Source organism: Pseudophryne corroboree, chromosome 1 (genome assembly GCF_028390025.1).
Source record: "Pseudophryne corroboree isolate aPseCor3 chromosome 1, aPseCor3.hap2, whole genome shotgun sequence".
Lineage (NCBI taxonomy): Eukaryota > Metazoa > Chordata > Amphibia > Anura > Myobatrachidae > Pseudophryne > Pseudophryne corroboree.
Window position 1 is genome coordinate 532,086,818 of NC_086444.1, and position 16,183 is coordinate 532,103,000.

General features: G+C 42.4%; 1 protein-coding gene across 33 annotated transcripts in view; it reads right to left on the bottom strand.

Annotated features, from left to right (window-relative positions):
• PTPRD (protein tyrosine phosphatase receptor type D) overlaps nt 1-16,183 on the bottom strand; it is a 2,362,472-nt gene that overhangs the window by 2,186,868 nt on the left and 159,421 nt on the right. The gene's annotated exons all lie outside the window — the stretch shown is intronic.

The following is a 16,183-nucleotide window of genomic DNA, read 5'->3' on the forward strand; positions in this document are numbered from 1 at the left end:
CTGTGGGGGCATTTATGTATCTGGCACTGTGGGGGCATTTATGTATCTGGCACTGTGGGGGCATATCTGGTACTGTGGGGGCATTTATGTATCTTGCACTGTGGGGGCATATCTGCACTGTGGGGGCATTTATGTATCTGGCATTGTGGGGGCATATCTGGCACTGTGGGGCATTTATGTATCTGGCACTGTGGGGGCATATCTGGCACTGTGGGGGATTTATGTATCTTGCACTGTGGGGCATATCAGCAGTGTGGGGGCATTTATGTATCACACTGTGGGGGCATATCTGGCACTGTGGGGGCATTTATGTATCTGACACTGTGGGGGCATATCTGGCACTGTGGGGGCATTTCTGTATCTTGCACTGTGGGGGCATATCTGCACTGTGGGGGCATTTATGTATCGCACTGTGGGGGCATATCTGGCACTGTGGGGGCATTTATGTATCTGGCACTGTGGGGACATTTATGTATCTGGCACTGTGGGGGTATATCTGGCACTGTGGGGGCATTTATGTATCTTGCACTGTGGGGGCATATCTGCACTGTGTGCGCATTTATGTATCTGGCACTGTGGAGGCATATCTGCACTGTGGGGGCATTTATCTGGCACTGTGGGGGCATATCTGGCACTGTGGGGGCATTTGTGTATCTGGCACTGTGTGGCCATTTATGTATATGGCACTGCTGGGGGGCAAGTCATGTGTTGCTGGCACTGCTGGGGGGCATGTCACGTGTTGCTGGCACTGCTGGGGGGCATGTCACGTGTTGCTGGCACTGCTGGGGGGCATGTCATGTGTAGCTGGCACTGCACATTATGTGTAGCTGGCACTATACTGGAGACATTGTTTGTAAGGAACACTACTGTGGCTGTTATGTGTAAGGATGCTAATTGTGTGCGATGTGGAAATATATTTATTTATAGTCTAATAATATGAAGTTATGAGGCCACGCCCACTTAGGGTTTGGGGGGAGAGGTGGGGGGTGCACTTTTACATTTTCTCGCTCAGGATGCTAGTAGGCCTGGAGCTGGCCCTGTTTATAAAGCAACAGTCAGTGATTAATAGCAGTGAAGAGTTGCAATAGTTCAATATCATTGATGTTACCAGGGAAAAGTGTTGCACTTTAATTGTTTGGCTGGTGTGATACAATTTCTGTCTGCTCCCCTGGGAGGTATTTTGCCCAACGTACTGATCACATGCTGTGGGAGAAGGGGTGGCCCCCGAGGCGTATGTCCCCACTCACAGTACTTGGTTTCTGTCTGCCGTCCGGCTCCCAGCTGATGTCTCTGTCCTTGCAGACTCTCTCCTTCAAGGGAGTTTTGCCCGCTATTTGGTAGGACCACACGGTCTGAAGGTACTATGCTGCTGGTGTGCGGCGGCTTTACTGGGACTCGGTCAGGACGTCTGGCTGTTACTTTGCACACTGAACTCCACTGGGATCACAAAGGGCGGAGCTTATTGACGCATTTCTCAGCCTATTCTCTGAGGCTGTTTCATCAGTAGTAGCTCCCTGGATGCTGAGACACTCTTATAAATGTCCAATGGCCTATCAAACGTGGATTCGCTATATTACAGACCTATTTCAGCTGTTTGTAATCATAGCAATAAACAGTAACATATATATATATATATATATATAAAGGGGATACTTAGTATACGTACATTCAGCGCTCATAAAATGAATAAACAATTTATATAATCACTTAATTGATTAATTGTTTATAATTGGTCCACTCTAGAAAAAGTGGGTAGAAAAAACATCATGACAGTGTTTGTTATCATATAATTATAATAGATGTTTACTTAAGGAACAACTCAAACACATAGTTCTTTGAAAAATTATTCTGGCATTTCATTTTCAAATGATACCCAAGCATCTACATAGGCCGTTCCAAATATGTATTCTTGTATACTCATCTACCATCTCACATTATTGAAGATTCAAAGGAGTGCAGAGGCATCTTTATCAGTTTTTAAAACATGTCCTGCAATAACAACAGCAAGGTACAGTATCTGAACAACCAGGATGAGTTTCTTCAACATGTGTTAGCATTCTATGTCTTAGGCAGGGAACCATGATAATTTCCGGACTAAGGACTTGATTTCTCTTAGATTAGAAAAATGTATAAATTGGCTTCTCATGAGCTTACAATAATCTTATGAAACAAAGTAGATCTTCATTAAGGGCCCCATACACTTATGCAATATGTCCGACCGTCATGTCGCAGGCGATCACCCCGGCAGTGTCCAGGGCGGCAGGATAGCCCAAGATACATCGTATGCTGTCCTTTTACATACGATGTATCTTGGGCGATCCCAGCCATGCCGGACATGATCGCTAGTGCAGCACGGTCAATCTGGAGGATGCGATGCGATGCTCACGGGAATGCGCATTGGATCGGATCGGAAACACCTCCAAAATGCCCGATTTCATCCGATATATCAGGCAGAATGCCCGAAATCTGATTAAATCGGGCCTTATCGTTCTAGTGTATGGGGCCCTTTACAGGAAAAGCTGTTTAGAAAGAGAATGAGTCATAAAATCTGATGTGGTCAGCCTGAGTCCTAATTTTTATTCTTACCTCCTCTGTAGAACCTAAGGGTGGAACTAATGGAAACTTGGGTAACTAGTTTACTATTAAACTTGACATTGATACTTCAAGTTGGTATTCTACAAAAAGAGCATATGTTCTCAATGGCGTCAAGAGTGGGTGACACCAAAATGCCAGCTCCTCCGCAGTGACAGGAGCCAGGTGCTGTAGTGTGATTCCTGCAGCACCTGGTTCCTGTCATAGATGAGAAGCCGACAGTACGGGAAGACTGTCTCTGGGGGCAGCCCAGCATCTCTGGAGATGCTGGACATGCTCCCGAAGTGATGATCGCGGGATCCCCATAAGGTCATGCCCCCTCTTTATATGGCTACACCTCCTTTATGTGCAGCCACGCCTCCTCTCCACACAAGCGCACCTCCAGCGCGCGGGAGATCCAGTGTGCACATCCGGTGGTGTCTCTGCATGTCCTTCCCTGTCTTAGACTTGTAATCCACTACTTCAGGACCTACTGTGGCTATGAATCTCCAGTTCTATTTCACCTGCTGTTTGGAGACAGTTGTTACCATTGTGTGCTTGCCTGCAGCATTTGTGAAAACACATCAAGGTCTGCATCATTAATACTAACAGTATACAGTATACATATATTTTCAGTACTGTATGTGCAAAATAAAACACTAAAACTGTGCCAACATATGTTTACCTGGATTCCCTCCTTGTTTGCCTAGAATCCCTCCTTGAGGCAGAGTCAATCACTTATCTATTCTTGAGAACAATGCAACGTCTTTATAAAAAGAGACATTGAGCAGAAGTTTGATTAATAAATCCTGCTTCTGTGCTGGTGGATTTTTAATTTTGAATGGTAAAAGGAGTATTTAAGACTGAGACAATGTATTGATTATAATGGCCTCATTAATTTCAAAATGTAAAAATACAATGCCCATCCACTTGACAACAATGGCATCTATGGAGCTTCAGTGGTAACAAGACTGTAGATCTCTCTAAATTATGCCCTACAGCAGTGGTTCTCAAACTGGGTGCCGTGGCACCCAAGGGGGGCTGCCAGACATGTGATGGGGTGCCTCGGGTTGGTGGTCCAGGATAAATTCAAACTATTTATTGTCAATGTAATAGGCAAAACCAGTGCTGGTGGCTGTCAATCATAAAATATGTGGACAAACAGAAGTGAATCCTGTACTTCCCACATAATTGAACCTAAGGTTGACATATAAACATAATTTACTTAATTTAATATTTCTTTATAAATTTCTCAATAAGAAACTTTCGGCCTAGGGGTGCTGTGAAAAAAATTCTGGTACTCTAGGGCGCCATGATTCAGAAAAGTTTGAGAACCACTGCCCTACAGTATAACTTCACTTTTGTTCTGTGCACACACTTGGGACACTAACAAGCTAAGTACTTGCTACCTCTGTTTGTTGATATTGTCCATGTTCTAACAACCCCACTCCTATTTTTATGTAGTTCGGAAACTTGTTCTGAAGTTGTCTTTACTTATATATGTGTTCAAATACCCAGGTAATACAATGCTTGCTACATCATCTGGTATATTTAAAAAAAAAAAAAAAAAAAACAACAACATTTTCTTTACTTGGGTGGTCTTCAGTATGCCGAATGTCGGGATCCCGGCGCACAGTATACCGGCGCCGGAATCCCTACACCCGGCATACTGACAGCTATTCTCCCTCGTGGGGGTCCACGACCCCCCTGGAGGGAGAATAAAATAGTGTGGCGCGCGTAGCGCGCCACCGTGCCCGCAGCGTGGCGAGCGCAGCGAGCCCGCAAGGGTCTCCTTTGCGCTCGCCACGCTGTCGGTATGCCGGCGGTCGGGCTCCCAGCTCCGGTATGCTGGTCGCCGGGAGCCCGAGCGCCGGCATACCATACTACACCCGTTAGTAACACACTGTCTATATATATAGACACCTGCGCAAGTTGAACCCTTTGTTTTATATCAAGTATACTGCATCGGCTGTCAGTTACTACATAGATAATTATTATTATTTATTTATTTATTACCAGTTATTTATATAGTACACACATATTCTGCAGCACTTTATAGAGAACATTTGACCATTCAAATCAGTCCCTGCCCTATGGGAGCTTAAAATCTTTATTCCTACCACATGTACACACACATTCAAGCTAGTTTTTTTTTTTTTTTTTTGGGGGGGGGGGATTGTGGGAGGAAACTGGAGTACCTGGAGAAAACCCGTGCAAGTTCATGGAGAATATACAAACTCCACACAGTTAGGGCCATGGTGAATATCAAACCCATGACCCCAGTGCTGTGAGGCAGTAATGCTAACCATTACACCATCCATACTGCCCGTACATGCAAGTCATAATGATGACTTGCACGAGGAAATCAAAAGTACTCCCTAATATGTAAGCTTTTCATAAGATAAAACCTTGGTTTTCTAGATGTGAGTGATAATATGAGATGACTAGCCCATGTTAGCAGTTCAGATGATAGTCGCAAATCTCTTTCCCTTTATTACATAATGTCAGAGAGATTTCTTTCTGTAGTCACAGAATATTCTGAGGACAAAATGTCAGCTCTCAGTAGCAAAGAAAACAAAGTATATCTGTTATCCAAATTAAGTGCTAATGACTAGTCAGAGCAATTTGATGATGGGCATGATGAGACAGTAATACTGGGATAAGATAGTCACCCTCAGTGGGATAATGATACTGAATATTTACTCTTATTCCATGGTCTAACATGGTCAGATGAAAAAAAGTTTTCCAGGAAGCAATACGCAGAAATCTGCATTGCCAGAAAAGGACAATGTCCATAGACAACTCCTCATCAAGTGCATTCTACAAGAAACAAAGCAATGCTTGTGTACTTGGTACAGTAACTAAGTAATGAAAAATAGCGCTAAGGCATCCTCATCTTGATCCAAATTATTTATATTAACATAAAACATAATTGGAGGTAAATCGTTTTAGCAATCCAACGTAATCTATTATTTTGGAGAGATTTGTGCTACTGTATAATGTGAAATTTATCAAAGCTTGGAGAGATAAAGTGGAGAGAGATAATGTACCAACCAATCAGCTTCTAACTGCCATTTACAGACTGTGTTTGAAAAATGACTGATATAAGCTGATACTTTATCTTTCTACACTTTATCTCTTTCCAAAATTTGATACATCATCTCCCCCATAGTCTCACACTTTTAACTTAAATTTGAAAATCTATTTTTAAAGGCTACTTTTCTTAAGTACTATCAAATGGCGATTATGAAGAGGAAACAGTTGCACAACAGTGGGCACAAAATGAGGCATCTGTCAGTACCCTGCAGAATATTAACTTTTCTCATTCTTAACAAACCATGGACTCAGATTTTCCTAGATTTTCACAATGGTTTACTTTATCTATGGGGACATAAGTTCACAGCTGGACTGCAAGGTAAGCATTAGATATCTGTGTTATCATCTTCTGATTTTATTTCTTAATTCTTACAAAAGTAGGTGAAAATGTATCTTTTCACCTACACCAAGGACTGATGAATAGACAACTTAGTCTGAAGTTTATGGAGCTATAGGCAAAGTAATATGATAGGATAGACAATGAAGATGTGTTCCTCAACAACTCCTGGATATAAAGTTGACTCCATAATTGTGCCTTATGAAGATGCTGTACATTTGTGCCATTGTAGGAACTCTGTGCTACAGTAGCTAACTTTTCTTTATGTGCACAACCAATTGTGAGTACTACACACATAAAAGTGCACCAAGAGATATAGGAAAGGTGGAAAATTCTGAATCGGCACAGGGTATGCATATAAAAATGTAAAATCTTCACTACATCTCCTACAGTGCAACTCAATTTAGCCACAAGTAAATAAAATGAACATAAGAAGACATTACGCACATCATAATGATATGTCATATATGTGTGTGTGCGTATGTGTGTGTCTCTAAACCTTTCTTACATTGGACAAAGTAGTGCTTCTCCACCAAGGTGCAACAGGAAGCAGCAAAAAGTTAATCATTAAGAGTAGTGATGAGTGGGTTCTGAAGTTGTCTTTACTTATATATGTGTTCAAATACCCAGGTAATACAATGCTTGCTACATCATCTGGTATATTTAAAAAAACAAAAACAAAAAAACAACAACATTTTCTTTACTTGTTAGTAACACACTGTCTATATATATAGACACCTGCGCAAGTTGAACCCTTTATTGTATATCAAGTATACTGCATCGGCTGTCAGTTACTACATAGATAATTATTATTATTTATTTATTTATTACCAGTTATTTATATAGCACACACATATTCTGCAGCACTTTACAGAGAACATTTGACCATTCAAATCAGTCCCTGCCCTAGTGGAGCTTAAAATCTTTATTCCTACCACATGTACACACACATTCAAGCTAGGTTTTTTTTTTTTTTGTTTTTTTTTTTGGGGGGGGGGGGGGGGGGGGTTGTGGGAGGAAACTGGAGTACCTGGAGAAAACCCATGAAAGTTCATGGAGAATATACAAACTCCACACAGTTAGGGCCATGGTGAATATCAAACCCAGTTTTGCACAGTTTGCTGACCACCAGTATATAATATATAGCAGTACGGTACAGTAGGCAACTGCTCTACCTACCTCTGTGTCATCAAGTATACCAGTATCCATCCATACCTGTGGTGCATTTCAGTTTTGCACAGTTTGCTGACCACCAGTATATACTATATAGCAGTACGGTACAGTAGGCCACTGCTATACCTACCTCTGTGTCGTCAAGTATACTATCCATCCATACCTGTGGTGCATTTCAGTTTTGCATCGTTTGCTGACCACCAGTATATACTATATAGCAGTACGGTACGGAAGGCCACTGCTCTTCCTACCTCTGTGTCGTCAAGTATACTAGTATCTATCCATACCTGTGGTGCATTTCAGTTTTGCACAGTTTGCTGTCCACCAGTATATAATATAAAGCAGTAAGGTACAGTAGGCCACTGCTCTACCTACCTCTGTCGTCAATTATACTAGTATCCATCCATACCTGTGGTGCATTTCAGTTTTGCACAGTTTGCTGACCACCAGTATATACTATATAGCAGTACAGTATAGTAGGCCACTGCTCTACCTACCTCTGTGTCGTCAAGTATACTATCCATCCATACCTGTGGTGCATTTCAGTTTTGCACAGTTTGCTGACCACCAGTATATACTATATAGCAGTACGGTACGGAAAGCCACTGCTCTACCTATCTCTGTGTCGTCAAGTATACTAGTATCCATCCATACCTGTGGTGCATTTCAGTTTTGCACAGTTTGCTGACCACCAATATATACTATATAGCAGTACGGTACAGTAGGCCACTGCTCTACCTACCTCTGTGTCGTCAAGTATACTAGTATCCATCCATACCTGTGGTGCATTTCAGTTTTGCACAGTTTGCTGTCAACCAGTATATAATATATAGCAGTACGGTACAGTAGGCCACTGCTCTACCTACCTCTGTGTCGTCAAGTATACTATCCATCCATACCTGTATACTATTCATCCATACCTGTGGTGCATTTCAGTTTTGTACAGTTTGCTGACCACCAGTATATACTATATTGCAGTACGGTACAGAAGACCACTGCTCTACCTACCTCTGTGTCGTCAAGTATACTAGTATCCATCCATATCTGTGGTGCATTTCAGTTTTGCACAGTTTGCTGACCACCAATATATACTATATAGCAGTACGGTACAGTAGGCCACTGCTCTACCTACCTCTGTGTCGTCAAGTATACTAGTATCCATCCATACCTGTGGTGCATTTCAGTTTTGCACAGTTTGCTGTCCACCAGTATTTAATATATAGCAGTACGGTACAGTAGGCCACTGCTCTACCTACCTCTGTGTCGTCAAGTATACTATCCATCCATACCTGTGGTGCATTTCAGTTTTGCACAGTTTGCTGACCACCAGTATATAGAGCCAGTTTGTGCAAGGAGAGATTGATTGCTTCTTTTTTGGTGGGGGCCCAAACCAACCAGTCATTTCAGTCACAGTCGTGTGGCAGACCCTGTCGCTAAAATGATGGGTTCTTTAAAGTGTGCATGTCCTGTTTATACAACATAAGGGCGGGTGGAAGGGCCCAAGGACAATTCCATCTTGCACCTCTTTTTTCTTTCATTTTTCTTTGCATCATGTGCTGTTTGGGGTCTATTTTTTTGAAGTGCTATCCTGCCTGACACTGCAGTGCCACTCCTAGATGGGCCAGGTGTTTGTGTCGGCCACTTGGGTCGCTTAGCTTAGTCACACAGCTACCTCATTGTGCCTCTTTTTTTCTTTGCATCATGTGCTGTTTGGAGACTATTTTTTTGAAGTGTCATCCTGTCTGACACTGCAGTGCCACTCCTAGATGGGCCAGGTGTTTGTGTCGGCCACTTGTGTCACTTAGATTAGCCATCCAGCGACCTTGGTGCACCTCTTTTTTTCTTTGCATCATGTGCTGTTTGGGGACTATTTTTTAAATCTGCCATCCTGTCTGACACTGCAGTGCCACTCCTAGATGGGCCTGGTGTTTGTGTCGGCCACTTGGGTCGCTTAGCTTAGCCATCCAGCAACCTTGGTGCACCTCTTTTTTTCTTTGCATCATGTGCTGTTTGGGGACTATTTTTTAAATCTGCCATCCTGTCTGACACTGCAGTGCCACTCCTAGATGGGCCAGGTGTTTGTGTCGGCCACTTGGGTCGCTTAGCTTAGCCATCCAGCGACCTTGGTGCACCTCTTTTTTTCTTTGCATCATGTGCTGTTTGGGGACTATTTTTTAAATCTGACATCCTGTCTGACACTGCAGTGCCACCTCATTGCGCCTCTTTTTATCTTTGCATCATGTGCTGTTTGGGGACTATTTTTTGGAAGTGCCATCCTGTCTGACACTGCAGTGCCACTCCTAGATGGGCCAGGTGTTTGTGTCGGCCACTTGGGTCGCTTAGCTTAGTCATCCAGCGACCTTGGTGCAAATTTTAGGACTAAAAATAATATTGGGGGTCATTCCGAGTTGTTCGCTCGTTATTTTTTTGTCGCAACGGAGCGATTAGTCGCTAATGCGCATGCGCAATGTCCCCAGTGCGACTGCGCCAAGTAAATTTGCTATGCAGTTAGGTATTTTACTCACGGCATTACAAGGTTTTTTCTTCGTTCTGGTGACCGTAATGTGATTGACAGGAAGTGGGTGTTTCTGGGCGGAAACTAGCCGTTTTATGGGTGTGTGCGAAAAAACGCTACCGTTTCTGGGAAAAACGCGGGAGTGGCTGGAGAAACGGAGGAGTGTCTGGGCGAACGCTGGGTGTGTTTGTGACGTCAAACCAGGTACGAAACTGACTGAACTGATCGCAGATGCCGAGTAAGTGTGGAGCTACTCAAAAACTGCTAAGAAGTGTCTATTCGCAATTCTGCTAATCTTTCGTTCGCAATTTTGATAAGCTAAGATTCACTCCCAGTAGGCGGCGGCTTAGCGTGTGCAAAGCTGCTAAAAGCAGCTTGCGAGCGAACAACTCGGAATGACCCCCATTGTGAGGTGTGAGGTGTTCAGAATAGACTGGAAATGAGTGGAAATTATGGTTATTGAGGTTAATAATACTATGGGATCAAAATGACCCCCAAATTCTATGATTTAAGCTGTTTTTGAGGTTTTTTTTTAAAAAAAACACCCGAATCCAAAACACACCAGAATCCGACAAAAAATTTTCAGGGAGGTTTTGCCAAAATGCGTCCAAATCCAAAACACGGCCGCGGAACCGAATCCAAAACCAAAACACAAAACCCAAAAAATTTCCGGTGCACATCACTAATTAAGAGTAAAGGACAGTGGGGCCTATTTATTAATGGACACATTTTGTCTCATTCATTAACACCTGTAATTGCTGATATTATTACAAATAATAATGTGTTAATGAGGCAATTTACCATTATAGTCATGCTGGGACTGTGCATGCACATACAGGCTGGCAGTGAGAGAGCCAAAGGTTCTAAATATGATGTTCCTTAGATCCTCATTCTCAATCTAATTTCTACATTGCTCAGCAAAACAAGGTTTACCAGTAGCCCTTCTCCACACTTTCTTACTTCACCCAACTCCAACCGGCTTGTACAGTACATACATCTGCAATATTTAGCATACAAAGAAAAAAAAAACTGGCACAGTAGAAGTTAAGGATACACAAATGGAGAATGTGCTTCAATACAAACAAATGTAAGGTAATGCACTGTGGTAACAAGAACAAAAATAACACCTACCTACTAAATGGGGTAAAATTAGGGGATTCTGTACTGGAAAAGGACTTAGGTGTCCTCATAGATAGCAAACTAAGCAGTAGTACCCAAAGTAGGACTGCAGCAAAGAAGGCTAATAAGATATTAGCATGCATAAAACGGTGAATTGATGCTAGGGACGAGAGTATTATACTCCCATTATATAAATCACTTGTGAGGCCACACCTTGAATACTGTGTACAATTCTGGGCACCTTACTACAAAAAGGATATCCTGGATCTAGAAAAGGTTCAAAGGCGGGCGACCAAACTAATTAAGGGTATGGAGACGCTGGAATACGAGGAAAAACTTGCAAGACTAGGCATGTTTACACTGGAAAAGAGGAGATTAAGAGGGGACATGATCAACATTTACAAATATATAAGGGGACAATATACAGATCTTGCGCAGGACCTGTTTTTGGTTAGATCAACACAGAGAACTCGTGGACACTCGCTCAGGTTAGAGGAGAGGAGATTCCACACAATACGGCGTAAAGGATTTTTTACGGTAAGGACGATACGTGTTTGGAATTCCCTGCCTGAGGGAGTTGTAATGGCCAACTCAGTAGACACCTTTAAGAATGGGTTAGATAAATTCCTAATGGATAAGGATATCCAGGGTTACGGGGCATAGTCACGCACTATGGTTATTATAAAAAAGAGGGGTTAATCGGAACGGCAGTCATCAACTTCAGTCAAAATTTTATACAAAATAATCGTGCATAGGAGACCACAAATAGGTTGAACCCGATGGACAATTGTCTTTTTTCAACCTTAGATACTATGTTACTATGTTACAAGTGACTGTATGAAATAGGCTATAAATGTAAAACAACAGATTATGATGGTTCAAAAAACAATCTTGTTAAATCAGTGGCTATAACTGAACAATAACAATTACTGCTTTTCAGCTGTTTTTAAATGATAAAATCCTTCCTGGTAAAAAAAAAAAAGGCCCTCTCTGGCTTTTTCCAGGATCTATTTTTAATAAGGTCCTAGCATTGTTGATCAATATCTAACTGTTTTTTTTATATTTCTCCGACATTGTAAATGTGCTGATGACCCAGGAGTACACCTTTAGGGACACTGCAGTAATTGCTTCAATTTGCTAAGGAAGGGTTGCATACTGTAAGAGCTGCGAACACAAACACCTGCTTTCACTGGCCGCTTTCTTCAGTATAGAGTAGGTGCACATTCCTGTGACCATAATATTTAATGAATCAATGACAAATCAGTTGTCCAAATGCTTCCTTACTCAGCAACTGTTCAAACTGTTCCTCACTTAAGTCCTTTCCTCTTTCATTCATGTAGTGCAGTTATAATTAAGCCATTTGTTCTCCTGACAAGCAGACAGACATTAACTAGTTGTACTGCATGTGTGTGGTATTGGAAAGACAAGCATTAGGGAATTACACACAGTAAATTATGTTACTAATTACAAGACTAGAATGTTTAGCTTGCAAAATCACAAGAATGTACTATTACAGGTTGAGTATCCCTTATCCAAAATTCAAATACCCACATTTTTGGGTCCCATACTGAGATAATGACATATATATTATATATATTATATATATAATATAGCTACCTATATCTACACATATAATATATATAATATATATGTCATTATCTCAGTATGGAACCCAAAAATGTGGGATTTTGAATTTTGGATAAGGGATACTCAATCTGTATTATCATTGGGGGTCATTCCGAGTTGTTCGCTCGCAAGCTGCTTTTAGCAGCTTTGCACACGCTAAGCCGCCGCCTACTGGGAGTTAATCTTAGCTTATCAAAATTGCGAACGAAAGATTAGCAGAATTGCGAATAGACACTTCTTAGCAGTTTCTGAGTAGCTCCACACTTACTCGGCATCTGCGATCAGTTCAGTCAGTTTCGTTCCTGGTTTGACGTCACAAACACACCCAGCGTTCGCCCAGACACTCCTCCGTTTCTCCAGCCACTCCCGCGTTTTTCCCAGAAACGGTAGCGTTTTTTCGCACACACCCATAAAACGGCCAGTTTCAGCCCAGAAACACCCACTTCCTGTCAATCACATTACGATCACCAGAACGAAGAAAAAACCTTGTAATGCCGTGAGTAAAATACCTAACTGCATAGCAAATTTACTTGGCGCAGTCGCACTGTGGACATTGCGCATGTGCATTAGCGACTAATCGCTCCGTTGCGACAAAAAAATAACGAGCGAACAACTCGGAATGACCCCCATTGTTAGAACTTGCTATCACAGATGAATGCTTATCTCTGGACATCACACACTGCAAATCAACATCAAAATCGACAGTTTGATAACTGTATATTGATTGTTATAGAAACAGCTGGTATTGATATAGAAAATACAAATGTATTTCTAATATTCTGATGTATGCAATGTTTATCCAGCAACAAAAACACATGTGAAAGGCTCAAGATTAAAGTACCTAGAGCCTTGTTTGTTTACAAGGGCTCTTTCAGGTCCTTGTACCCTCTGTATATTAGGAAGGTGGAAAAGTAAACCAATCCCCATGTAATGACTGGCTGGCCGATTCTCCAGATATCTCAATCTGAAAATTCCCCCCAGTGACTTATTGTTACCTCAACACGTGTGGTTAATGAAAACCTGATAACTGCCACCAGAAAAAGAAACACAAAACATCAATGTATAGTAGTGATGAGCGGGTTCGGATCCTCGGGATCCGAACCCGCCCGAACTTCACCTTTTTTTTCACGGGTCCGAGCAACTCGGATCCTCCCGCCTTGCTCGGTTAACCAGAGCGCGCCCGAACGTCATCATCCCGTGGTCGGATTCTCACGAGGTTCATATTCTATATAAGGAGCCGCGCGTCGCGATTTTTCACTCGTGCATTGGAGATGATCGTGAGAGGACGTGGCTGGCGTCCTCTCAGTTTCTATGTTCAGTGAGCTGTAAATTGTGCTGCAAATATCTGTGCTCAGTGTGCTGCAAATATCTGTGCTCAGTGTGCTGCAAGTGCAAATATCTAAGTTCTCAGCCTGAAAAACGCTCCATATCTGACTGTGCTCAGTGTGCTGCAAATATCTGTGCTCAGTGTGCTAATTGCTTTATTGTGGGGACTGGGGACCAGCAGTATTATATAGTAGGAGGACAGTGCAGAGTTTTGCTGACCAGTGACCAGTGACCACTAGTATTATACGTTCTCTGCCTGAAAAACACTCCATATCTGTGCTTCATTGTAGTATATAGTAGGAGGACAGTTCAGAATTTTGCTGACCACCAGTATAACTATATATATAGCAGTACGGTACAGTAGTCCACTGCTCTACCTACCTCTGTTTCGTCAAGTATACTATCCATCCATACCTGTGGTGCATTTCAGTTTTGCACAGTTTGCTGACCACCAATATATACTATATAGCAGCACGGTACAGAAGGCCACTGCTCTACCTACCTCTGTGTCGTCAAGTATACTATCCATCCATACCTGTGGTGCATTTCAGTTTTGCACAGTTTGCTGACCACCGGTATATACTATATAGCAGTACGGTACAGTAGTCCACTGCTCTACCTACCTCTGTGTCGTCAAGTGTACTATCCATCCATACCTGTGGTCCATTTCAGTTTTGCACAGTTTGCTGACCACCAGTATATACTATAAAGCAGTACGGTACAGTAGGCCACTGCTCTACCTACCTCTGTGTCGTCAAGTATACTATCCATCCATACCTGTGGTGCATTTCAGTTTTGCACAGTTTGCTGACCACCAGTATATACTATATAGCAGTATGTTACAGTAGGCCACTGCTCTACCTACCTCTGTGTCGTCAAGTATACTATCCATCCATACCTGTGGTGCATTTCAGTTTTGCACAGTTTGCTGACCACCAGTATATACTATATAGCAGTACGGTACAGTACGCCACTGCTCTACCTACCTCTGTGTCGTCAAGTATAATATCCATCCATACCTGTGGTGCATTTCAGTTTTGCACAGTTTGCTGACCACCAGTATATAATATATAGCAGTACGGTACAGTAGGCTACTGCTCAACCTACCTCTGTGTCGTCAAGTATACTATCCATCCATACCTGTGGTGCATTTCAGTTTTGCACAGTTTGCTGACCACCAGTATATAATATATAGCAGTACGGTACAGAAGGCCACTGCTCTACCTTCCTCTGTGTCGTCAAGTATACTATCCATCCATACCTGTGGTGCATTTCAGTTTTGCACAGTCTGACACTGCAGTGCCACTCCTAGATGGGACGCCAGGTGTTTGTGTCGGCCACATGGGTCGCTTAGCTTAGTCACACAGCTACCTCATTGCGCTCTTTTTTTCTTTGCATCATGTGCTGTTTGGGGACTATTTTTTTGAAGTGCCATCCTGTCTAACACTGCAGTGCCACTCCTAGATGGGCCAGGTGTTTGTGTCGGCCACTTGTGTCGCTTAGCTTAGCCATCCAGCGACCTTGGGGCACCTCTTTTTTTCTTTGCATCATGTGCTGTTTGGGGACTATTTTTTAAATCTGACATCCTATCTGACACTGCAATGCCACTCCTAGATGGGCCAAGTGTTTGTGTCGGCCACTTGGGTCGCTTAGCTTAGTCACACAGCTACCTCAGTGGCGCACGCAGGGGGGGTTTCCGAGTACCTGGAAACCCCCCCTGATGAGCCAACATGTACATTTTTGAGGCGGAGACAGCAGTGTCTCCGTCTCAGTAAAAGCCGCGATCGCGTACGCGACCGCGATGCGGGAGCTGCTGCAGCAGAGAGCTATGTAGCTCTCTGTAGAGTGTCCCGGGGGAGCTGCTGGCTGCGCATGCTCAGCCATAGCAGCTCCCTCCATCCAGACAGTGCCAACAGTCTGCTTCTGCCTCCCAGCCCCTGATGGACGGTACAGTACTGCACAGTATATTTAAATAAGTAGTGTATACACTATACAGCATGGGAAGCTTGTGTGAATGTATGTGTGTTTTTGTGTATGTATGTTTGCATGTATATATGTGTGTCTGTATGAATGAATGTGTGTGCAATATATATATATATATATATATACATACACACACATATATATATATATATACATATGTGTGCATATATAAATATATATATATATATATATATATATACACTCAAATGTGTGTGTGTGTGTGTGTGTGTATATATATATATGTATATATATATATATATATATGCATGTGTGTGTGTATATATATATATATATATATATATATATATGTATATACTCACACATACACACGGAAACCCCACCGACTAAATCCTGCGTTTGCCTCTGCTACCTCATTGCGCCTCTTTTTTTCTTTGCATCATGTGCTGTTTGGGGACTATTTTTTGGAAGTGCCATCC